Source organism: Lissotriton helveticus (assembly GCF_964261635.1).
Source record: "Lissotriton helveticus chromosome 1_1 unlocalized genomic scaffold, aLisHel1.1 SUPER_1_unloc_4, whole genome shotgun sequence".
Taxonomy (NCBI): domain Eukaryota; kingdom Metazoa; phylum Chordata; class Amphibia; order Caudata; family Salamandridae; genus Lissotriton; species Lissotriton helveticus.
The window spans coordinates 4,740,368-4,767,421 of record NW_027611681.1 but is presented as its reverse complement, the minus strand read 5'-3'; the positions used below and the strand labels follow the sequence as shown (position 1 = coordinate 4,767,421).

The 27,054-nt window shown below is 45.6% G+C and overlaps 1 pseudogene; it reads right to left on the bottom strand.

Moving 5' to 3' along the window:
• Nucleotides 1–1,185: 1,185 nt before the first annotated feature.
• LOC144806015 (uncharacterized) lies at nucleotides 1,186–2,596 on the bottom strand (annotated as a pseudogene).
• Between the last annotated feature and the right edge of the window lie 24,458 nt (nucleotides 2,597–27,054).

The following is a 27,054-nucleotide window of genomic DNA, read 5'->3' as shown; positions in this document are numbered from 1 at the left end:
GAGGGTCCCCTCCTTATTGCGCAGTTGAACCAGAGGGGTGTGCGCAGAGTGGATTTTCTTAAAGAAGAAGGAGTTGCATTTCTCCCCCTTCTCCAAGTTCTCCACCTTGGAACGGAAAATGATCCTCCTGGATTCGTCGTGAAAGTGCTCGCTCAGCTCTTTCTTGACTTCTTCCAGGGGGCTCATGACGTCCCATCCCCGGAGTTGGAGGTCGTGCAGTTCTTGCAGCTCTTGCTGTAGTCTACTGAACTCCCTCTTTCTCCCCCTTTCAACCAGCCTGCCCACATTCTTGAAAAAATCCCGGAGCCTGCCCTTGACCCATTCCCACCATTCCCCTGTGGACTCGAATGTGTCTTTCATGGCCTGCCACTGGGTGTATGTCTCCCTCAACACCTCCATCACACCCTCTTTCTCCAGCAGAGAGCTATTCAGTTTCCAAGTGCCTGGACCTGTCAGGAACTTGCCCGTCAGTTCCCCTTGGAAGTGGATAGCTCTGTGGTCAGAGAAATGAACTGTCACCATTGAATGCTGCTTGAGCTTCACTGATTGAGAGGTGAGGATGAAGTCTATCCCGGAGCGCAAGGAACCATCAGGGCGACTCCAGGTGAAGTTCCTGGCGTCCGCCCCCTTGGTCCCAATGACGTCTGTCAGGGAGGCCTCCCCCACCATCTCCACCAGTAGTCTCGCAGCGTCATCCATCCGTCCTTCCCCAGCCCTGGCCCTGAAACAGCTCCCGTCGCTCGCCTACGTCAGAAGGGGTGTACACGTTGATGAGTCTAACTGGCTCTCCTGCCCACGAACCGTCGACGACAAGAGCCCTGCCGCCCTCCAGCTCGGTGACTGAGTCCATCGTGAAATGCCTTCCTCTGACTAAGGTAGCCTCTCCTACAGACCTACTGCTGTTCCCCCCAGACCAAAAGGAAGGCCCTAGGGTCCACTGCTGCTCTAGGTGGGAGTATGACGTTGCAAAGGGGATGGAGCATTCCTGAATCATGTACACATCACACTCCTGGCTGGCAAGAAAACTCAAAGTACTAGCACATCTGCGCCTGTCTCTAATACTTCTGACATTTACGGAAAATAATGAAATAGCCATCATTAATTAGTTTTTAAGAGTAAACTTAATACTTAAAGACTAATTATCAAGTCAAGGCAATTGGTTGCAAAAACATTCGACAAGGCTACTTACGGGGCTGGTTGAGCCTCCTGTCGGGTCTCTTGTGCTGGGCTTTCCTGCTCGGCGGCTGTTGCTTGCTGTTGCACGATGGCTGCTCCACCTTCTTGGCTGGGCTCGTGGTCTGCCTCCTCTGGGGTGACGGGCAGGTCTTGCTCTTGGCCCTCGATGGTGATCTCAACCTCTTCTACTCTTGTTGGCGATGGGGGTGGGGATGCTTCCATGGAGTTTGCCAGCGCCCTCATCTCCCTCAGCACTTCTGTCACTTGCTTGAGTTGCTCATTCGTGGTGTCTTGTGCCGGCTGCATTTCTTCTTCTGGATCCTCGAGCGCGGAGTAGGAGTTGTGGGTGCTCACGGGTCTCTTGCTTGCTCCTTCAGAGTCCGTTGAGTGTCTCCTTTTCCTGCGCTCCTGTGTTGTCCAGGCACCTTCCTCCGGGGCCTCGGTGGCAGTTGGGGTGGGAGTCTCCCTTAGCTCACTGTGCACACCGGGCTCAGGGATGGTATCGTTGGGTGTCTGTGTCTCTGGGACCTTGGCGGTGTCCTGCTTGGGCTTGGGCGCGTTCTGGTTGTGGCCCTTCCCTTTCCCGGTCCCCCTCTCCTGCCGCGGGGCTGGGACTGGACGCAGGGTCACTTCTGCCTCCTCCTCCTCTGGTTGGCTTCTCCACTGAGGTTGGGCAGCGTGGGCGTAGGATTTGGCTCTTTTTGGGCAGTCCTTAAAGAGATGGCCTACACCCCCACAGAGGTTGCATGGGGTTTTCTATTTGCAGGTTTTTGCTGTGTGGCCTTCTTTTTTGCAGTTCCTGCATATTTGCGCTGTGCAGTCTTTGCCAGTGTGGCCTGGTTTGCTGCACCTGTTGCATAGTTTGGGCTGCCCAGGGTAGTACAGGTATCCTGAGTCGCGCCCTAGAGAGAAACTGGAAGGGGGGTCGCAAATTCCATCTGGGGCCAACGGGTCCTCCTTCAGCTTCACCATTGCTGTCCATTTACCATCCCAGATGCCATCACTGTCCAGGTTGCGGGAGGGGGCTGTAGTCACTGTGCAGTGGCGGCGTAGGAAGGTTGTCAGGTCTTGGACATTGACATGTGGGTTGTAGACGTGCACGGTCATTCTCTTGACCTCCAGCACGAGCTGGCATTCCAGGTGGAAGTCAGAGAAGGGTTTCTCCTCCTGTCGTGACCAGCACATCTGCCAATACCTCCTGCAGATTTGTTCAGACATGAACGTCAGCAGGTAGGTGCCTTTGGGTGCATCCGTCATGATGCCCCAGATTTCTGCTGCTGTGAACCCCATCTTAGTTACCAGCAGCTCAGTGAATATCTTCCTGCTTAGGTGTTGTGTGGTGTTGTGTGGTGCCATCTGACTCCACCTTTCTCTGCAGCTTCACAGTGTTGTGGCACCATGGATTCAGAGATCTGCTCATCCTGCTGCTCCGCTGTGCTGTGCCCAGGAGAAGAAGAAGGATTCCTCAAGGAGCTAGGGGGAGAACCAAGAAGATGCCTTCAAAACAAAGAGCACATCTTGCTGAACGATTCAAATCGGTGGTGGTCCCATCCTCTTAGGACTACCACAAGCACAGTTATGGTCACAAATACAGTCCCAATTAAAAGCCCCTGCAAAGCATTATGGGACGAGATTAGCAGTGGGAAGTGAATATTATAGTATCCAAATAATTCTACAAAGAGCTGCAGTTCACCTCCTCATCCCCAGATGTCCCTGATGAGGCAAATGCAATAGCATTTAAAATATTATACATCAAGCTGCAGTTCACCTCGTTGTCCCAAGATGTCCCTGATGAGGCAAATGCAATAGCATTTAAAATAGTACACATCAAGCTGCAGTTCACCTCGTCGTCCCAAGATGTCCCTGATGAGGCAAATGCAATAGCATTTAAAATATTATACATCAAGCTGCAGTTCACCTCGTCGTCCCTAGATGTCCCTGATGAGGCAAATGCAATAGCATTTAAAATATTATACATCAAGCTGCAGTTCACATCGTCGTCCCTAGATGTCCCTGATGAGTAAAATTCAAAAACATTGAAACCCTTTCATGAATGCTAATAATGATGCTAATCTTATCCCATAATGCTTTGCAGGGGCTTTTCATTGTATTTTTGCCCATAACTGTGCTTGGGGTGGTTTTAAGAGAATGGGACCACCACTGAATTACTGCTCATACCTACAGAAGATTTAACAGATGAATTGATGGAATATTTACCTGCAACCTGTGAAGTCATATATACTAATGGATGTATTAAACAAACTCTACAAGAAATGCCAATTGTAAAAAAATATATAATAAAGGAATACTTGTAACATCTAAGAAAAGTAACATGTTTATTTACTTTAATACAAAACTGCCTTAGAAAAAAAGTTACCATTCATTTACCTGTATAATAAAACTTACATATATATATATATATATATATATATATATATATATATATATATATATATATATATATATATATATATATATATATATATATATATATATATATATATATTACCTACTGGCGGTCGCCAGTAGGTATATATAGTTAGGATTTTTTCTCTATGGGTTTTTTGAAAATTCTATGTCTAATAACTTTGGCGTTTGTGGACGGAATTGGCTGAAATTTTCAGGAAAATGGCACATTTTGTTTCTGAGCAGCCCCTGAAAATTGGGGGGGGTTTCGTCCAGGGGGGGTCGAGAAAAAAGGGGGGTCCCAAAACGCGTTTTTCCCATGTTAATTTCCATAGGGCGGTTGGCCTCACTTTTAGCCCGAACGGCTGAATGTATTTGCACGAAACTTGGCAAAATTGTAGGGACTGGTAGCCCGATGTGCCTTTTGTAGGTCTCAATATATGTGCTCCAGTGGATTTTGAGAAATTAACGTTTAAAAAAAGATATATATCTGTAACAGCGGACTGGGCAGCGGCCCAGGACGCGTACTTTTCGCGCAACGGAGCTTTGTGAAGCGAAGCTGATTGGTTCTCCGGCGTCTGTCAACATTCCAAACAGTCCGTAGCGGCCGCCATCTTGTCTCTCGGTAGGATCGAGAGACAAGAGGAGGCGAAAGCGAAGGGGCAAATGACCATAAGGGGGAATAGTAGATCCTCGCTGACCCCCTAGGTTTGATGTGGAGGTTTTAAAAGGGCCCCGCGGGGCAAAAAAAAAAAATAATAATAATAATCGTACGGCTGAATGGATTTGCACGAAACTTGGCAAAATATTAGGGACTGGTAGCCCGATGTGCCTTTGCTAGATCTCAATATATGTGCTCCAGTGGATTTTGAGAAATTAACGTTCAAAAAAAGATATATATCTGTAACACCGCACCGCTTCGCGTACTTTTCGCGTTACGGAGCTTTGCGAAGTGAAGCTGATTGGCTCTCCGGTGTCTGTAAACATTCCAAACAGTCCGTAGCGGCCGCCATCTTGTCTCTCGGTAGGATCGAACAGCTGAATGGATTTGCACGAAACTTGGCAAAATTGTAGGGACTGGTAGCCCGATGTGCCTTTGCTAGGTCTCAATATATGTGCTTCAGTGCATTTTGAGAAATTAACGTTCAAAAACAAGATATATATCTGTAACAGCGCTCCGCTTCGCGGAGATAAAATTATATGTGTATTACCTAGCTGTTGCTAACACCAGTTAGCGACGGCTAGTAGAAGATAGCGACCATCTTGGGCCCCACTTTGCATGTGAGTGATATTTATCACTAATGACATGCAAAGTGGGCATGCCAAGATGTTAGCGACTGGAAACAGTCGGTAACATCGCTATCTCCTATTATCAACTTTTGGAAATATTCGAGATAAGCGCGAATATCTCCAAAAGCTACCACCTGCCCTGAGCAGTTCTTAGCCATGTTATCCAATGGGAGGTGGATAACATGGCTAAGAGCATTAGCTCGGTAATGCATGAATATCGCTGAGTTTTCAGCGATATTAATGCATTGCGGTTGTTTTTTATCGTATTTCCGATAAACCTTGATAATAGCAAGGTTTATCTGCGATAATTTCTGACGGTAAAAAAATCGTTGCTAAGCATCGTTAGGGATAAATATCGCTTAACTTTGGTAATATGCCCCAACGTCTGTTAACGTTCGATTCGAAGGAAATCAGGAAGTGTTGAAAAACATTGTCTGCGCCATCTTGTCTTTTTTCAAATGCCACACTTTTGTCGTGCACGGCAGCCATTTTAGATGCCTTGACCAGACCCACTCTGTGCACGCTGTCGATCCTTAGCATGGCTCCCCACCCTCGCAAGCATCTCCCCCAGGCAGTGGTCACCCCCGCTCTCTGTCTTATGCATGGGTAATAAACCTCCCCCCATCTGCGCTGCTCTTCCCTGAGAATCACACCCTGTGCCCGCCCGACACCTCCCTTTCGCCCTATTCACTACCGCACCCTCTGACACTCCTTTTCCTCTGTGTCCGATTGTCCAGGCTGGTCCTAAGGTATCAGCTAGCCCTGCAGATGTAGTTTATGGCCACAGCTGTAAAGAATCACCCCTCTTCAAAGGAGTTATAGTAGATCAAGGCCCACACTCGATGAGATCCGTCACAGCAGAAGCGTTGCTATTATCTGAAAACCATCCTGTATTGTGATTGGGGAGGGGACCGAGCCTGAAGCGGAAGATTCCAGGGATGACTCTTTGTACATCAAAGTTTTTACAATTATGTGTCACATTAAATATATATAGCACTCCGACAAAGTAGTAAGATTATAAAACTTTAATAATTTATAAATATATACAAGAAAACAAAAATAGTAATAACATATAAACATTTTTAGGGAAAAACAACGAAGTAGCGGTCGGCTGTGCGAATAGTCCCAACGCAGCACAACGTCCAGATTTCCGGCGTGGGGCGTCGCGGGGGGTGGGTCATCAGTAGCAAACTGTTGTGCGAATAGTTCCAAGGCAGCAGAACGTGCCGAAATCTAGATGACACGAAAGTGATGTCTAGTAAGTTGCCACCCAGCAAATAACGGCATGGGGCGTCGCGGGGGGTGGGTCATCAGTAGCAAACTGTTGCGCGAATAGTTCCAAGGCAGCAGAACGATGGCACCAAGGTGATGTCCAGTAAGTTGCCGCACTGGTTTTGGTATCCTACAATGCTGCTCCGAATAACGGCGTGGGGCGCCCCGGGGGAGGCGGCGTGAACGGGCCTCTCCAGGTGGAGTGTCATCTGTTGTAGTGGGGCGCCCCTTTACCGTTTCAGTTGCCATTCCGTCCGTTTTTGGTCCACTGTGTCAAAAGCCGCAATTCAGCTGAGTTGCGCCCACTCTTGCGGTGCAGCGATAGGCGGCTGTCAAAGGACTCTCAAAATGGCGGCAGGCTGTTTCCTTTTTGGGCCTGGTCCACTGAAATGGCCCTGGGACACCTTGGTAATCGGACGCTTGTCTGCTAGGTCTTGGACCCCATTCTCGAAAGCGTCCCCTCCGCCTTGAGAATTCATCAAAAGTTTTGGGGGCTCCGACTCCTGCAGGCTTCTGGTGGGGAGCGGCTGCCATGATTGCTCGCGGAATGACCACGACTGAGCTACGACATGGTGGTGCTCTCATGCTGACGCCAGCTTCAGTCTGAAACATCCAGAAACAAGGTGGGGCTTTCATCGTTTGGGAAAAAAAAAAGTTTTCATCCAATGAAAAGTGTTGTTTTTAGGTCACATGATCAAGCCTTCCATCATTAGGAAACCAAAAGTAAAATGAACCAATGAAAAGTTTTATAAACAAGTCACATGACCTGTTATGCGGCATAGGGTGTAAAATGCGGAGAAAATACGTTGGCACGTGAGGCGGCGTCAGTAGCGGACCGATGTGCGAATAGGCCGAAGGCAATACAACGCGCCAAGATCCGGATGGCACCGAGGTGGTGTCCAGCAAGTTGCAGCACTGGTGTGGCCATCCTACAATGCTGAAAGTCGGCGTGGGGCGCCCCGTTGGCCTGTGAGTTTGCGTCAGTAGCGGACCGATGTGCGAATAGGCCGAAGGCAGCACAACGCGCCAAGATCCGGATGGCACCGAGGTGGTGTCTAGTAAGTTGCTGCACTGGTGTGGCCATCCAACAATGCTGAAAGTCGGCGTGGGGCGCCCCGTTGGCCTGTGAGTTTGCGTCAGTAGCGGACCGATGTGCGAATAGGCCGAAGGCAGCACAACCCGCCAAGATCCGGATGGCACCGAGGTGGTGTCTAGTAAGTTGCCGCACTGGTGTGGCCATCCTACAATGCTGAAAGTCGGCGTGGGGCGCCCCGTTGGCCTGTGAGATGGCGTCAGTAGCGGACCGATGTGTGAATGGGGCCGAAGGCAGCGCAACAATATTTTCGGAATAGAAGACACCACTAGGCGCTGAGATGCCAAGATCCGGATGGCACCGAGGTGGTGTGTAGCAAGTTGCCGCACTGGTGTGGCCATCCTACAATGCTGAAAGTCGGCGTGGGGCGCCCCGTTGGCCTGTGAGTTTGCGTCAGTAGCGGACCGATGTGCGAATAGGCCGAAGGCAGCACAACGCGCCAAGATCCGGATGGCACCGAGGTGGTGTCTAGTAAGTTGTCGCACTTCTGTGGCCATCCTACAATGTTGAAAGTCGGTGTGGGGCGCCCCGTTGGCCTGTGAGATGGCGTCAGTAGCGGACCGATGTGCGAATGGGGCCAAAGGCAGCGCAACAATATTTTCTGATTTGAAGACACCACAAGGCGCTGAGATGCCAAGATCCGGATGGCACCGAGGTGGTGTCTAGCAAGTTGTGGCACTGGTGTGGCCATCGTACAATGGTAAAAGTCGGCGTGGGGCACCCTGTTGGCCTGTGAGATGGTGTCAGTAGCGGACTGATGTGTGAATGGGGCCAAAGGCAGCGCAACAATATTTTCTACAATATTTTCGGAGTAGAAGACACCACAAGGCGCTGAGATGCCAAGATCCGGATGGCACCGAGGGGATGTCTAAGTTGCGGACCGATGTGCGAATGGGGCCAAAGGTAGCGTAACAAGATTTTCTGTATGGAAGATACCACTAGGCGTTGAGATGCCAAGATTCGGATGGCACCGAGGTGATGTCTAGCAAGTTGTGCCACTGGTGTGGCCATCGTACAATGGTAAAAGTTGGCGTGGGGCGCCCTATTGGCCTGTGAGATGGTGTCAGTAGCGGACTGATGTGCGAATGGGGCCAAAGGCAGCGCAACAATATTTTCTGACTGACACCACAAGGCGCTGAGATGCCAAGATCCGGATGGCACCGAGGTGATGTCTAAGTTGCGGACTGATGTGCGAATGGGGCCAAAGGCAGCGTAACAATATTTTCTGTATGGAAGATACCACTAGGCGTTGAGATGCCAAGATTCGGATGGCACCGAGGTGATGTCTAGCAAGTTGGTGTGGTCATCCTACAATGCTGAAACTCGGCGTGGGTCACCCCATTAGCCTGTGAGATGGCGTCAGTAGCGGACCGATGTGCAAATAGGCCGAAGGCAGCACAACGCGCCAAGATCCGGATGTCACCGTGGTGGTTTCATAGTTGAGAGGCACTTCATCTGCAGTGGGGCGCCGAGATCCGGATGGCACCGAGGTGATGTCTAGCAAGTTGCTGTACTGGTGTGGTCATCCTACAATGCTGAAATGTAGTGGGGCGCCCATTTACCGTTTCAGTTGCCATTCAGCTGAGTTTCGGCTGCTCTTGATGCTACAGCGACAGGCGGCTGCAAGAGGACTCTCAAAATGGCGGCCTGTTCTTTAGATTTGGGCCTGGTCCACTAAAATGGCCCTGGGACACCTTAGAACTCGGACGCTCGATTTTTTTTTTCCTTTCCTGTACATGCAAAAAAAGGTAAATGTCCGGTACGTTACACGCTTCATCTGCCACGATGAACTCTCCAGAGGAACCGAAAAAAAATATAGTTGTGGTAACTATACCATGCATCGTCATATGGAGAGGTGGCACCAATTAATTATAGTGCTGCATAAAAGAGAGATTTGGAGGAGAACCCCTGACCTGCTAGTACATTCATCAAAGAAGTGGCACTGAGAGCTTCAGAGGCAAGGGAAACGGTCCCAAATATTTAGAAGAACTTTGGAAAGATTAAAATGCCATGTTTAGATTGTGGTAAATTAATTTCATGTGGACAGATGAGTGTTACTCTAATAAATACAGCATATGAATATCATCATAGTCGATGGTTGGTAGAGACATTTTGACTATATCCTGGACCTGCCCGTCCTCGCCCAAAATGGCGCCGGAATAAATGGGACTCGTAACTCCTTGTTGTGTACTGGTTGCAGAACCTTGAAATCACGAGATACGTATGCAGTTTTGAAGCACATGGCGGGCGGGGACGAGAATTGATTGAATATTTCGACATCCCTATTGATATTAAGTTCTGATGTGTTATTGATTACTGTACTGTTGAAAATTCGAATTAACGTCACCCATGGTACTTGCCCGCAAATGTATATCTAGATAATTTTATTGTAACTGGCCCTGTCGTATTTTAATTATAAAATGTACGTCCACTGATTCCGTAACTGTTAGACACCTTAGTTCTTGCAACCTAATGGCCCGCCCGTTACGTTCCTCTACAGTGTAAATGTCTATTCATCATATACGATTACAGTTTGCTCCGTGGCAGGCCCACGTGGTTATAGGCTCGTATTTGTATAATGAAATTTTCACAATAAAGGTTTTTAAAAGAAAACATGGTAGTAGTATATACATTGGTAAAGTTTTTAATAATAGTCACTGTTTTAGAATCATTAAAAGGCAAGTGAAATAAAGCAGACTGTTGTGCTTTATGTTATCTCCTTGCTTCCTACTCAGCCAGTATGTATGTGATGTCTGTATGGAATGTTGAATGATGGATGACAGAGTGAATAGAATATTAGTGTGCCTGGTGTGGATGTGGAATGACAGTTGATGAAAGAGGGCTGAGCAGTGACCATCCTGTTCCTGGTGGGGTTTTCCTCCTGTTCATCTTACTTGAAATAAAGAGCTTCAAGAATCTACATGACCATTTATCATTTCATTCACTACATTTTGGCGACGATTGAAGAACTCACAGCGTGCTACATCCTATTTACAAGGTACCTTCAAGCAATACTACCCTAAAGAGAAGAATTCAATTAAGGTAAAGGACTTTTACACTTCTAAAATTTTGTTATGCTACCTGGCACTTCGAAACCCCACCAGTGACCCCGCAATCGGTCGCCCTAAACTCTATTACAAGTGCCAGATCTAGCTCTAAGTCAAAAAACCAATTGTTTGACCTTTCAATTCAAATACTGTTAAGAAGAATGCCTAACAAGTAAATTTCACAAGGCTAAATTAAAGTCAAGTACTGTTAAGACACTCAGAGACTCACTTCCTGCCAAAAAGAGAGGAAAAATGAGTGGCTTTCTTTTAAAATTCAGATGTGAGGAAGTCTGAGAGGAAGAAATTGTGTCCTATAAGGAAAGTACAATTTACTGTAAACCTTTGACCTAACAAGTAAATTTCACAAGGCGGTCAAGATTATTTACACAGCTAATAACAGCTAACTGGACTATTTCAAACTAATACTTTAACAAAAACTTACAGTACCTTTAACTGAAAACGTGTGTTTTACTTAGCTAAAACCAATAACGTGAAAGAACTGATTTGCTAAAGAAGGCTTGTCATTTATTTGGCAAAATACGTTTCTGAGACATTTAAAACGTCGTGTGAGACAAACTACCTGCTGTTGACATTGAGACCAACTGCCTATAGGAGCCCGTTTACAGTTGATGAGGAGTTCCTTTCTCATCGCTTGCCTCTTCATAATGATGACGCATTCGAACCCTGTAGGAGGGTATGGTGATCAGCGTCACGTGAAGGCAAGAATTATAGCAGCTGACGTCTTTCCTCTGATGCAGCATTACGCTGATGAGCAACTGCGCTCCGTTAGCCACCCGGAGCAACGTGAGGTACGTGTCACCAGCAACGTAAGGGGCGCGTCTCCATCTTCACCATACCAACGCTGACAGTTATTCTTAAACGCTACTATACGCGTGACCATCAGTTGCCTGTAAACCTGAAATGCTGTCCTTCCAGTAGAATTGAACTTGCCAATAGAATTGAACTCGGAGGCAGGGTATCGAGCCTCAGTGTTTAATCAATTTCAACTGAGCGCAGTGTTAAGTTCTGGAGTGCAAGCATTGTCATTTACTTTCAGACGTCATCGTTGACAGTGCATAAAAACAGTGTCTGAAAGAAGCGCGATCTGCAACTCAAGACATTTATTTAAAAGAACACACACTCTGTGCGCATTGAAGGTGAAAGGCAGAACGCACAGAGATTACAGAGTAATAGTTTGTTCTGTGACTTCGTGCTATTTGATTGATTTTCGAATGTTTTAATTAGACTCCTACTGCCATCTTCTGGATTTAAGTGGTACTTATCTTGTTTTCACTCCTTGAATGTCCATATTACATGGGGCTCATTTTCTTACTACTTAAAGGTTATGTTATAGGTATTTCAGCATATTTCAACAATTTAAATAACACTGTAAGCCTTTAGTAACTGATACAGTTATATCACTAAGGCTGCAATGTTTATGATTCATACACCAATTCCTTTTGAGCTACTTTTCTGTTAATAGGGTTGCAGTGATGTTTATATAATTTATACAGCTATGTTTAAATAATTTATACTGCTATTTACAAAATTTTATGCAAGGTGTTTTTACAGCTATTCTTATAAGTCTGTATTGCTTCCAATGCTAATTCAGTAATCCAATAGTCCGTATTACGTTTTATACTTCATACAGTATTTCGAGGGTGTGTTACTTTCAATGCTTTTTTTTACACTAATTCTTATAGGTCTGTTATACGTTCATGCTTCTTACAGCAATTCAGGTATGCCTATGTTTCGTTAGTTTTACAAAATTACAATTTTACAGTATTATTTATTCCCTTGAGATAGGGATATGTTTTATTTACAAGGGTTTATTTTGCTTTACAAGGCCTCTACACAGGGATGAGTATATCACATTACTTGAATGTTTGAGTGAGTTTATCTCATTACTGGAATGATATTATTTACGAGTTAGTACTTATATATACAGGTCCTTGTAATTTACTTTTATATGACAAGGTTAACATTACAGTTTGATGAGTGTATCTCATTACTTGTATGTTTCGGTGAGTATATCTCATTGCTTGATATCTCATTTCTTGATACTTTAATTTTACGGGTGAGTGTATCCCGGTAATTGTTATTTATGTGAGGTGTCTTCTTTGTTGAGTACTTGTTGTCACGCATGCATTTTTACATTCTGGTTATGGTCCAGTCAAGTCTCAGCGCCGGTTCGCTGTTTACTTAAAGGGCTCTTGTTTATCCATCTTTCTTTTGTTGCCAATGATTAAATCTCTTACACATAGGCGAGCCTGAGACGTCAGATACACTTATGTTGTGCGTGTGTTTCTTTTCTTCTTTCTTTTTGCTTGTGACTTTTTGTCTCTTTCTTTGTGGGCATTTTCTTGGCACAGGTCTGGTTTTACCTTCCTTTAAGAGAAATGGGGATGGTGTACGTGCCATTAAGTTGCTTATATTTTGTTGTGCTCTTATGCAGTTGAAAATCAATAACACATATACTCAGAAATTTCGAGTGAAATAAATGAGAGGTAAAGTGCAATGGGAACTGTCATTGAAGTTCAAATAGCTCTCGAGCTAGCATGCGTGAAAGGAATGGCTTAGAGGAAAGGATATTGACAGCGCACGTATCTCTCTACATTTGAAAATAAACTATTCTCGTTTTGCAAGTTGCGCACACATCTCTCTGTATTTGAAAATATAAACTAACCTCCGTGCTCGTCACGTACTGTCTCTGGCACCTGTTAAGCCTTCGGAAAAGTCAGTTACTCTAGGAGCTCCTTACCTGACTGTCTTCAGAAGGTTGTGATGACGCAGTGGAACACTCTGAGGGAGTTGGCGATTGTGCTGCGTGCATCATCGGAAGACAGTCAGTGATTCTTTCTAGTCCTGTCAGCACGTCATCTTTGTGCGTGTGGATAACGTCTGGATCAGAGGTCAGAGTTTAACTCTTTGTAAAACATGGACATTGCCTATCTGGAGCTATGGAAAAGAGAATTTCTACAATTTTGGGACCTTCATGAGCAGTTTTCACGTAACAGTGTTTAGAAAAAGGATAGTTTATCTTTTCCACAGAAAAACGAGTCAGTTGAAAAGTGAACAGTATTGATTCACCAAACAAGGTTATGCTACCATCTAATGGTTTATTTTGGTATTTAAATTTTATTTCTTCATTGACTATCCCAAGGTTTCCTGGAACTTCTACTGTTTTAAACACTGCACTTATTTAAAAGCTGTACTGCTTATAAAATTTTTTACAATATTGTACTGCTTATATTAATTATCCATGCAGAAATTTGTGTAAGTGAGACTGCAGTCATGTTTACATATTTATACAGCAATACATTTATAATGTTCTACATTTATACAGATATTTAAGTTAGGCAGTAGTGTTTAAATAATTTATACAGCAATTCAAATAAGCCTGTATTACGTTTTATGCTTTATACAGCGATTCAAGTCTGTATTACTTTCAATGCTTGGTACAGCAATTCCACTAAGTCTGTATTACTTTTAATGCTTTATACAGTAATGAGTCTGTATTGCCTTTATGATTTAATTAATTGTTGTTATTTACATGGTACGAATTTAGTGATGCAAATTTAGCTTCATAATTGGTGCTTCTTGTGATTGCTGATACTTTAAGATTAAGGATATTCTTCGTAAGGTTGTTCAGAGCTGGTCTCTATACTTATTCAGTATGGAGTGTGCGCGCGCCCTTCCTACTATTTTTACCCTACCTAATCTTTTCACTTAGCTTCAACTGTACCTTCTTTGCAGTTAATTTATACATACATTGATACTATTGCATTTTACAATTTCGATGTTCCCAAGGGAAAGGGATGCGTTTAGCTATATTTGCTTAGGTTGCGTTTAGCTATATTTGCTTAGGTTGTGTTTACCTATATTTACTTAGTCTATTTCATTCTGGTCTTATTTTAAATATGCATATATATTGCAAATTTTATCTTTCGCTATGTATTATATTATTGTGTTTATTTTTCGTTGAAGAAAAGGAGATATGTTGTGCTTTATGTTATCTCCTTGCTTCCTACTCAGCCAGTATGTATGTGATGTCTGTATGGAATGTTGAATGATGGATGACAGAGTGAATAGAATATTAGTGTGCCTGGTGTGGATGTGGAATGACAGTTGATGAAAGAGGGCTGAGCAGTGACCATCCTGTTCCTGGTGGGGTTTTCCTCCTGTTCATCTTACTTGAAATAAAGAGCTTCAAGAATCTACATGACCATTTATCATTTCATTCACTACACAGACCAATTACATGAAGGGTAAAAGGTATAATACGAAGGAACGCAGTAAAGATAAATGGTCAAGGGCTGTTGTGTTTTCTATTCCTGCAATATAAAGTGATCGATAAGAATCTCATATTCAGGCGTATCGGCGACTAAGACAGCAGGTCGACCCTCTTTTGCTCAACGGCTCCGTCATGGGACGAAGAAACGCTCTTTTTCTCGAAAAAAGAATATATTTTACTTGCAGGACAGTTGTAAAATTTCCGGGAAAGTACATTAGCCTGGAACATTATAACATATATTTAAGAAAAAATAATGTTCGGAAGTAATTAAAAGCGTAATTTTTAGGTGATATGACCAAGGCTTTCATCATTAGAATAAGAAAAGTAAAATGAACCAATGAAAAGTTTTATTAACAAGTCACATGACTTGTTATGCTTACGTTACGCGCTGCGCGCCCCGGATGACTTCCGGATGCGCTAACGCGGCGCGTCATATGACGCATTACGCGACAACGCAGGTCCAGAATATAGTCAAAATGTCTCCACCAACCAGCGGTCGAAACACAACCCCTTTCAGCAGGCTAAATAGTTCTGTTAAATGACAACAGAAGGGACAGGCAACAAGAACCATCAGTCAAAGAGGGGAGGGCTAGTTCTTCTCTACCGGGTTACATTGGGGCACTACCGGAACTGATCGAATTGGTAGTCTACAGTGTTTCTGGATGTTTCAGACTGAAGCTGGGGTTAGCATGAGAGCACCACCATTTCGTAGCTCCGTTGTGGCCATTCCGCAACCAATCATGGCAGCCGCTCTTTATCGTTATTTTGGGCGGGGTGGGTGGCGGAGCCGAGCTGTTTTGCAGCCATCATTGTGTGGAGTTCAGTTCATCTCACTAGTTTTGTATTTGTCATGAGGGGTTGTTCCTAATGTTTCTATTTTAGCGAGGTCAAAAAGAGATCCCATTAGTGGCCTACTGATTTTACTCGATTCCTTTTCTTTTTTTTTACACGATTTTTCGTTATCTGCAAAGACTAAACAGAGTATTGCGATTCTGTGTTTGTTTGTAAATAGAGAATGAACCAAAGAGAACTAATTCTAAAACAGTAAATACTTGGATAACAATCAATCAAATGGAGAGAGAAGCAGGCACGACGGATTACAACGGGGGCAAAGGCCTGCGTTAACTACCTTTCACTATCTGCAAAGAGAGAGTACTCCTAATAGAAATGAGGGGGGGGCACCATTCAAAGCAGATCAGTGTGCATAAACACGAAAATGTTTTCACTTACCACGTACTTGACATTCGACAGCTTATGATATTTGCTATTAAAAAACCATTGAAATTCACTGAAAAAACCATAGGTTATAGACCATATATAGTTAGGAATTAGCATTTACAAAACCTTGAAAATTCACTGAAAAAACCATAGGTTATAGACCATATATAGTTAGGAATTAGCATTTAAAAAACCTTATTTTACTCACACAAAACCATTGAAATTCCATATATAGTTAGTTGCACTAACTATATATCGCGCACCCGCAATCCACTGCTGACGATGTCACATATTACATCATTCATGACATGGTCAGTGACATCACTGATGACATCACTGATGACATCTCAAATGACATCACTGATGACATCACTGATGACATCTCATTTGACATCAATGACCACATCACTGATGATATCATTCATGTGACAATACAATGCATCTCCTCACATTTTAATATAACCTCTGTTTCACCCAGTGTTAAAAACAGAGTATAATTTTTGAAACCATTGACACACCAATACTAGTTACTACATACGTACTCACTGATTCCTACGTCTACACACACATTCACTCATTCACCCATACAATCATTCATACATACAATCACTCATCTTTACAACACTATCATATGCACTCATGCACCTATACAGACACTCACACTCTGCCACTCATCCATGGAGTTACTCACACACCTAGTCAGTCCTGTAAAGAATCAATCACACTTCCATTTTCTACTCTATACAGTTAAACATAGAGCACCTTACGTTTTCAACCATATACTAACACATACTTACTCTCTTATACAATCATTGATACAAGTACACATTGATCTGTACAGAGTCACACACCTCCCAGCCAGCCACACACACACTCAGTCTCCCATGCAAATACTTGGGCAATCAATCAATAACCCATATAGTTACTCATATAGCTACTGATCAACACATGCAGCAGTTTACAGAACAACAGACATAATGATGCACAAATTAAGACAGTTTAGTCACTAACCCATGCACTCAGTGAGACTCATTTAATCACTCACTCATACATTCAGTCATGCACCTACTAAATCCTTCGTCCAGACACTTATACATCTACTCATTCTTCAATATGTAAAACATATTTAAACTTTACAGAAACACACAGTCACTGGATGATGTCATCAGTGATGTCATCAGTGATGTCATTTGAGATGTCATCAGTGATGTCATCAGTGATGTCACTGACCATGTCATGAATGATGTAATATGTGACATCATCAGCAGTGGATTGCGGGTGCGCGATATATAGTTAGTGCAACTAACTATATATGGAATTTCAATGGTTTTGTGTGAGTAAAATAAGGTTTTTTAAATGCTAATTCCTAACTATATATGGTCTATAACCTATGGTTTTTTCAGTGAATTTTCAAGGTTTTGTAAATGCTAATTCCTAACTATATATGGTCTATAACCTATGGTTTTTTCAGTGAATATATATATATATATATACTATACACTTTCAATGTTTACAAACTACATTGCACAAAAAAAAGAAATTAAATACATTGTTTTACAAATATTATACAGCATAAGATTTTAACTAGAACTATTTGAACACTGATTTATAAAGAATTTCATATTATACAATGTTTAGGCATTATGTCTTTGTACTGTATATATTTTTATAAAATGTAAATAATAGTAGAAAAAAAGGAAAAAAATGTTTTTTACTTACATATAAAACTACCTTAGAAAACAAACATCATTAAATATTAAATAGTGAATATAAAATACTAAAGTATTAAACCATTAATTTGACAACAAATCAGTAAAAAGCGGAAAATGATAGAATGTCAAGCTAGTAAAACATAAGTTACATATTTCATTAAAAGAATTCATTCAGAATAATACAAGGGAATGCAATATAAAGAATACAGAATCACACCAGTAGTAAGTATAAATATAATAGTAAAAGGTTGACTAATTGAAGACAATACACCATAGTCATAAGTCAGTGAACTAACAGTACACAAAGGTCAATACAATATAATGAACAAAATAATCTAAGAAGTAAGGTTAGCAAGCAGATTTTAAAAAAAAATTATACTTGTTACTGGAAAACCTTTCCTCCATAACTTATTTTATTCTGTCTACAAAAGTTAAACAAAACTTCCAATAAATCATGCACTTTCAATGTTTAAGAGCTACACTGCAAAAACAAAAGTCAACATTTTAAGAGGAGACAAATACACAGTTGTACAAATGTTATACGATAATGTTTTGAAATATATTGGATAAATGTAGCTTTATAATAAGTATCACATTTTACAATAGTTTGTATTAAAAAAATATTGTTTTGAAAGAATCACAAACAATCCTGCATATATTCTTTTAAGCCATTGCAAATGTCTTAACAGTACAACAAAATAACATTACTTATGCAAGTTAATAAAAGAAATTACAAAATTTAAAGCGTCATTAATTTTGTTTTTTGATAATACAAGTAGGCAACCATTATATAATAATTAAAATGATGATATTGTATACAGCACATACCAATAACATTGAAAGAATATTCTTTAGTAAAAATGACACCACTTAACTCAAAAATATAGAGACTGATTGGCATTGCCAGTGCTTGTTTAAAACAATGTTTTTCCAGAATTAAAAGTTATACAAACAACATGACGCAAACAAGTTGTTACAGGAACAATCAAGTTGATCAGTTTCCATGTTACCACTCCTGTGAAAGGTGCATCATTGTGGAACTATGAGGTACTCTATCATCAATGTTAACAAAGTTGTGTTCATAATAACGCACTACATACCCATGAGGGTCTCAAGGCGCTGAATAATGTGTAACCATAGAGACACTGTTGACTGTTGAGAGGTACCAGAGCGTCTATTCTGCTCACTTTGGAGCCATAACTGACCTTTGAACCCCTGCCATCCATGTGACCTCCTGTCTCTCCCTTTTTAGGTCTTGCCTAGGCAGCGCGCACGTGCAGCTCTAGTAAAAATTACCTCTTGGAATCGCTCTTGACTTCCGGCCTACGGCTTGCTGTTACGTGCATCGGCTCGCAGGTACTCGTGCACCACTCGCGGGACTTCCGGCCTATGGTTTGCTGTAATGAGCAGCGTCTCGCAAGCATACGCGCACCACTCGCGGGACGCTGTAGCTGTATTCGTGGCCGGGCTTGTTTTAAATCAAATACGTGAATTGTTCCCACTTTGCTGTGCCCTTCTTGTCTACATGTGTAAGTGCATGCATTCCTCAAGCTAGGGAGGGCATGCGTGTCCCTTCTCAGTCTTGCTTGCTTACACCAGCTGTCACAATGGAGATCACCGGTCAGTATTTAGGGCTGGCTAGTCTTCACACTTCGGCAACACTGACCGATATATACCAGTCGGTACCTGTTGAAACACCAAGTGTCCACAGATGCTGGAAGGCTGCCGTGCTTTGCCGTCCATTGACTCTCTCAAAGATGACCTGTCCTGACCAGGGAGTTACTTTTGTCCAGTGTGAGTGGTGTGTGTGCTGAAGCTCTTGTTATGGGTGTTGGGATACGCGTGACCTATCTGTGGGAGACTGCAGCAAAGAATACAGGGGCATATTATGAAGGACAGGCGATACATTATCGCCGCTTTTATCGGCAGGAAACTGCCGATAACGTGGCGATAATGGCCTTGATAATATGCTCTATGAATTCCAATCGAAGCCCATGTTAGATGTGTTCACATCTAACATGGGCTTCGATTGGAATTCATAGAGCATATTATCAAGGCCATTATCGCCGCTTTAGCTGCAGTTTCCTGCCGATAAAAGCGGCGATAATGTATCGCCTGTCCTTGATAATATGCCCCACAGTTCTGTCCCGGGAGCTGGGCGCTCTGTGAGCAGAAAACGAAGTCCCCTGACAACATGAAACCTCTTTTATCCAGACTCTGTTCAGATTACGCACAATTTGTTTTATTTTCTGACGTGTAAATGGCACAGTTGGGATGCCCTGACTTTGTACCCGTGTTTGTTCTTCAGTGTAGCACAACTTGGCAGGCGTAAAGTTCAAAAGAAAGAGCCAACTTTTGCCATTGCAAATGGTACACGTAGGGGGTGGCTTGGCAGGTGGTAAATATTGTCCAGGTGCTCCAGTGTGTTTTTTTGTTTTTTTGCATCTGGGAGAAGTGGAGGCTGGGAGATAAGCTCTTTGCTCCGAAGCCCTCATTTTGGTCATGTGGAGATGAGTGGATTGGAGTCTAGATGCCCTTCGGCAGTCTTCAGTGTGGCCGCTCCACTCACTGCCTTTCTGTGTAGCCCACACATGGGTGCATGGTAATGAACCCTATCTCCATAGGCAGACCATGCAGTATGTGCCCCAGTTTTTGTGTCTCTTTTAATTTCTGGAACTGGGTTCTTTAGATATATATTGGCGACCCAGTTAGCTTGTGTCGTAGGTGACTGCCTAGTACTCTCATACGGCTGCACCACTCCTATGTAAACCTTCATCTGGGTGATTGCACCATAAAGGCAGAAACAAACATGGTCCTTCATAACATCAAACATAGAATTCTGTTTTTGATTGCATTTTTTTTCTGTCTCTTGTTCCAACTAGTTTCTGTGAAGTGCCATTTCAGCTGCCTGCAGTTTAAGTGCTGGGTTAAGTGTGGTCTCCTTAACAAATGATAAAATGCCTGTGAGCACTGACAGCATTGGCATTTGTAAAACATCACTAGTAAAACAACCACGAGTTGCTGTTTTTACACTGCACATTTTTATTGCAAGCACACGGGGGCAGTGTTTATCATTTGCTTTCAGTTTGTGACACATGCTTCCAATAAAACTAAGAGTTCCACCTACTTGCAAGGCTAGCAGCATTGGTTTTGCAAATGCTTGCTTGATCTTGTTATTAGCTCCTGTTGGTAAGAACTCCTGCAGCATGCTAGAGCCTCGAAGCATGAATCGATCAATTATTTGTAGACGTGCAATGAAGTCTGTGCTGGCCAGCCTGTGGCATGTTTATGCAGTCTCGAGGGGGTGCTTTTCCTATAGTCCCCACTTTGTTTCTGGATCTCAGAGTTTGTTGCTTCGGAGCGCATGGGGGCGCTCTCAGGGGGCGCTGTCCCCACCCCAGATGACCCCTAAATGTACATCATTCAAGGTGATCAGTAAAAGGCGTTGTTGATGAGCTGGTGTCTGAAGGGTGTGATCCTAACCTTGGCTTCTCCACTTGACCACGATTGCATGAACCTGTGACACGAATGTCTCGTCCTGCAACTCTCGCTCTCTACCTGGGAGCACCGGCAGCACACTGAACCTCAACATCAAGAGTATCTGTTTGGACCAGCCACGCCTAGAAGTGTCTCCCTCGCCTTATATTGTACTAGTCTCACTATTCACCATCTGGTGAAGTGAGACCACGAGAGCTGTCTCGTCTGCTACAATGATAACCTTTATGAAGCGCTGCGCCGGCGTCTAGGCGCTGTTCATCGGGTGAGGTGCATGCTAGGTGGAGGCCACGATCATGAAAGGCTTCTGCTGTGTCTTAAGAGGTTGGCGGGATGCTGCTTGCTTGCGCTGCCGCAGTCCACAGGTGACCGGCCACTTCGACATGTACAGTGGGGTTGTAGGTGGTGGTGCTGTGCGGTGCATCCTGCTTTGTCCTTCCACACCGGCTGCTTTTGAGTGGAGTGGGAGTTGTAGTCCGTGTGTGCTGTGCGGTGCATCCTGCTTTTTCCTTCTACACCGGCTGCTTTTGAGTGGAGTGGGAGTTGTAGTCCGTGTGTGCTGTGCGGTGCTCCTGCTTTTTCCTTCCACACCGGCTGCTTTTGAGTGGGGTGGGAGTTGTAGTCCGTGTGTGCTGTGCGGTGCATCCTGCTTTTTCATCCCACACCGGCTGCTTTTGAGTGGAGTGGGAGTTGTCGTCCGTGTATGCTGTGCGGTGCATCCTGCTTTTTCCTTCCACACCGGCTGTTTTTGAATGGAGTGGGAGATGTAGGCCGTGTGTGCTGTGCGGTGCATCCTGCTTTTTCCTTCCACACCGGCTGCTTTTGAGTGGAGTGGGAGTTGTAGGCCGTGTGTGCTGTGCGGTGCATCCTGCTTTTTCCTTCCACATCGGCTGTTTTTGAGTGGAGTGGGAGTTGTAGGCCGTGTGTGCTGTGCGGTGCATCCTGCTTTTTCCTTCCACATCGGCTGTTTTTGAGTGGAGTGGGAGTTGTAGGCCGTGTGTGCTGTGCAGTGCATCCTGCTTTTTCCTTCCACACCGGCTGCTTTTGAGTGGAGTGGGAGTTGTAGGCCGTGTGTGCTGTGCGGTGCATCCTGCTTTTTCCTTCCACACCGGCTGCTTTTGAGTGGAGTGGGAGTTGTAGGCTGTGTGTGCTGTGCAGTGCATCCTGCTTTTTCCTTCCACACCGGCTGATTTTGAGAGGAGTGGGAGTTTCAGGCTGTGTGTGCTGTGCGGTGCATCCTGCTTTTTCCTTCCACACCGGCTGTTTTTGAGTGGAGTGGGAGTTGTCGTCCGAGTGTGCTGTGCGGTGCATCCTGCTTTTTCCTTCCACACCGGCTGCTTTTGAGTGGAGTGGGAGTTGTAGTCCGTGTGTGCTGTGCGGTGCATCCTGCTTTTTCATTCCACACCGGCTGTTTTTGAGTGGAGTGGGAGTTGTAGTCCGTGTGTGCTGTGCGGTGCATCCTGCTTTTTCATTCCACACCGGCTGTTTTTGAGTGGAGTGGGAGTTGTAGGCCATGTGTGCTGTGCGGTGCATCCTGCTTTTTCCTTCCACATCAGCTGTTTTTGAGTGGAGTGGGAGTTGTAGGCCGTGTGTGCTGTGCAGTGCATCCTGCTTTTTCCTTCCACACCGGCTGCTTTTGAGTGGAGTGGGAGTTGTAGGCGGTGTGTGCTGTGCGGTGCATCCTGCTTTTTCCTTCCACACCGGCTGCTTTTGAGTGGAGTGGGAGTTGTAGGCCGTGTGTGCTGTGCAGTGCATCCTGCTTTTTCCTTCCACACCGGCTGATTTTGAGAGGAGTGGGAGTTGTAGGCTGTGAGTGCTGTGCGGTGCATCCTGCTTTTTCCTTCCACATCGGCTGATTTTGAGAGGAGTGGGAGTTGTAGGCCGTGTGTGCTGTGCAGTGCATCCTGCTTTTTCCTTCCACATCGGCTGCTTTTGAGTGGAGTGGGAGTTGTAGGCTGTGTGTGCTGTGCGGTGCATCCTGCGTTTTCCTTCCACACCGGCTGTTTTTGAGTGGAGTGGGAGTTGTCGTCCGTGTGTGCTGTGCGGTGCATCCTGCTTTTTCCTTCCACACGGCTGCTTTTGAGTGGAGTGGGAGTTGTAGGCCGTGTGTGCTGTGCGGTGCATCCTGCTTTTTCATTCCACAGCGGCTGTTTTTGAGTGGAGAGGGTGTTGAAGGCCTTGTAGCTACCTGCTGGTGTCCCTTCTATCCACCTGGCCCACCCCCTCCCATGCATATTGTTTGCAATACGCGCCTGCACCACTGAAATCCTTGCACTGCCCCTACCTGCCCTCCACTGCCCCTACCTGCCCTCCACTGCCATGGCATCGAGCTCTGGTGTCCATTGCAGGGCAGAAAGGCAAATTCCTTTTCTTGCCACTAAATCTTCACTGGTTGGGGCTTGGAATAAACCAGATCCTTCTCTGCACCCCTCTTCTCAGTCAGTCATCTATTAAACTTTACTCCTCCCAGAGCAGGGTCTGCTATCTACCCCTGCTAGGGCAGCTCCTGTTGCTCCGGGGTGGCCCTTACAAAGCATGTTAACAAATTGCTGTATTTAGTGCATGCCTTCGGGTCCCTCACCTCTGTCCTGAGTAGACTCTGCCATGGATGCTGTATCCTGTCCTTGCCGTCGGGTGGACAGAGTAGAGAATTTACCGTCTGTAGCCTGTCCCTGTAGAGGGTGCTTCACCGTCACGCCTATGTGGCCCTGGTACAGCTTTAATGGCTGCCTGTAATTAGTGCATACCATGGGTTACTTTGTTGTTTTTTTTCTTTACTCCTGGGGGGAGTAAACCGGAGCAATGAAATTCTGACATTTCCATTTCACTTATAATTGGTGATCATAACTAACTCACTCTCAATAACTCACTCACTAACTCTCTTACTCTCACTAACTAAATCTCTCACTCTCTCACTAACTCAATAACTCTCTCTCACTAACTAACTCACTAACTCTCTCACTCTCACTAACTCTCTCACTCTCTCTCACTGACTCAATAACTCTCTCTCACTAAGTCACTCGCTAACTCTCTCACTCTAATGAATTCTCTCACTAATTTTATCACTCTTACTAACTCTCTCAATCTCTCACTATCTCTCAGTAATTAACTCACTAAATCTATCACTCTCACTAACTAACTAACTAGCCTTCACTCTCCTGTTATTTATACCCACTCCTTTTACAATAAACACCATAAAAAGCAACGAATAGAACAGGCAGATTATTTGCCAGCATTCAAACATAAAAAAAATCTAAAATCATTACTTCTAATTAATAGTTTTTTATCATCGTCATTTTGTTCTACATTATACCTCATAACTAACAAAAATGCTTCTCACACTTCTTTATTATAACATTTCAGCATACTGCAGACTTCTGCACAACACAGCTTAAAAACAAACACAAACTCAATATCTCTGCCTTAACACTTATTAGTTCCCAAAGGCAAGACCTATTGGCTATGCCAATGGTTGTTTTGTTTATTTCAGCAGGATTACTTGTGGCGGGACTTCTAGTGTCACTTTTTGTCACCATTAAATTAGCTTCACACATTCCCTTTATTGCCGGATTTTGAGACTCTTCACAGCCTAGATACAGAGCACAAGTCACCATGGGGCTGCTGCAGGAGCCTTGCTGTCACTGGAGGGGGCGTGGCCAGCCAATCAATCAATCAATCAATCAATGACACTTATAGAGCGCGCTACATACCCGTAGGGTCTCAAGGCGCTGGGGGGGAGGGGGTGCCGCTACTGCTCGAACAGCCAGGTCTTCAGCTTCTTCCTGAAGGAGAGGTGGTCTTGGGTCAGGCGCAGGTCGGTTGGGAGGGAGTTCCAGGTCTTGGCGGCCAGGTAGGAGAAGGACCTTCCTCCTGTAGTCGCTCTTCGGATGCGGGGGACGGCGGCGAGGGCGTGGTTGGCTGATCGGAGGTGGCGTTTGGGAGCGTAGAAGTTGATCCGGCTGTTGAGGTAGCTCGGGCCTTGGTCGTGTAGGGCTTTGTGTGCGTGGGTGAGGAGGCGGAAGGTGATTCTTTTGTTGACGGGGAGCCAGTGAAGGTCTCTCAGATGTCCGGAGATGTGGCTGGTTCGTGGGATGTCGAGGATGAGTCTGGCTGAGGCGTTCTGGATCCGCTGGAGTCTCTTCTGGAGCTTGGCGGTGGTACCGGCGTAGAGGGCGTTGCCGTAGTCCAGTCGGCTGGTGACGAGGGCCTGGGTGACGGTCTTCCTGGTCTCGGTGGGGATCCACCAGAAGATCTTCCGTAGCATGCGTAGGATGTTGAAGCACGCCGAGGAGACGTTGTTGACTTGTCTGGTCATGGAGAGGGAGGAGTCCAGGATGAAGCCCAGGTTGCGTGCATGGTCTGTCGGTTTGGGTGCGGTGCCCAGGGCGGGAGGCCACCAGGAGTCGTCCCAGGCGGAGGGTGAAGAGCCCAGGATGAGGACCTCCGTCTTGTCCGAGTTTAGTTTCAGGCGGCTGGTCGTCATCCACTCGGCTACCTCTTTCATCCCTTCGTGTAGGTTGGCTCTGGCGGAGGCGGGGTCGTTGGTCAGGGAGAGGATCAGCTGGGTGTCGTCGGCGTAGGAGATTATGCTGAGGTTGTGTTTGCGTGCGATGGCCGCGAGGGGGCTCATGTAGACGTTGAAGAGGGTGGGGCTCAGAGATGATCCTTGAGGGACGCCGCAGATGACTTCGGAGGCCTCTGACTTGTACGGTGGTAGGCGGACTCTCTGTGTTCTTCCGTCGAGGAAGGAGATGATCCATTCCAGCGCCTTGTCCTGGATTCCGGTGTTGCTGAGGCGCTGTACTAGGGTGCGGTGGCAGACAGTGTCGAATGCCGCAGAGAGGTCTAGGAGGATGAGGGCCGGTGTTTCTCCGTTGTCCATCAGGGCTCGGATGTCATCGGTGGCGGCGATGAGGGCGGTCTCGGTGCTGTGATTTGCTCGGAAGCCGGACTGTGAGGGGTCGAGGGATCCATTCGTCTCGAGGAAGGCGGCCATCTGCTTGTTGACGGTCTTCTCGATGACTTTGGCTGGAAACGGGAGGAGCGAGATGGGGCGGTAGTTCTTGAGTTCGGTGGGGTCCGCTGTTGGTTTCTTGAGTAGAGCGCTGAGTTCGGCGTGCTTCCAGCTCTCAGGGAAGGTGGCGGTGTCGAAGGAGGTGTTGATGATGTCTCGCAGGTGGGGTGCGATGACAGCGTCGGCCTTGTTGAAGACGTGGTGAGGGCAGGGGTCGGTCGGTGATCCGGAGTGGATGGAGTTCATCGTGCGGATGGTGTCTTCGGTGCTGATCGGGGTCCAGGCGTGGAGGGTGGTGGTGGGGGGTGGTTGTTCGGTCATGGTGTGCGTTGGTTGGTTGTTGAAGCTGCTGTGTATGTCCGCGATCTTGTTGTGGAAGTATGAGGCGAGGGAGTTGCAGAGGTCTTGCGATGGGGTGATGTCGTTGTTTCCTGCGCTGGGGTTGGAGAGCTCTTTCACGATGTTGAAGAGTTCCTTGCAGTTGTGTGCGTTGTTGTCCAACCGGTCCTTGAATGCTGTTTTCTTGGCGGCGCGGATCAGCTGGTGGTGCTTCCGGGTGGCAAGCTTGAAGGAGGTCCTGTTGTCCGGTGTAGGTTCCCTTCTCCATACTTTCTCGAGAGCTCGGCAGTTCTTCTTGGAGCTCTTGAGTTCGTCGGTGAACCATGGGGCTTTCTTGCTGCCAGGTCTGCTGGGCGGGGTCCTCAGCGGGGCGAGCTCGTCCGTGCAGATGCTGATCCACTTCGTGAGGTTGTCGGCGGCCTGGCTGGGGTTCGCTGAGCTGGCAGGAGGGTGCTGGCTCAGGGAGGTGGCGAGCTGGTCTGCTGTGATCTTGTTCCAGCTTCTGCGGGCGGCCTGTTGCTGGTGGTGGTGGGTCGTCGTTCTCTTGAAGGTGAAGTGGACGCAGCTGTGGTCCGTCCATTGAAGCTCTGTGGCGTGGCTGAAGTTGACGTCTGTGCTGGAAGAGAAGACTGCGTCGAGTGTGTGTCCGGCGAGGTGGGTGGGGGTGGACACCAGTTGCTTGAGTCCAAGATTGGCGA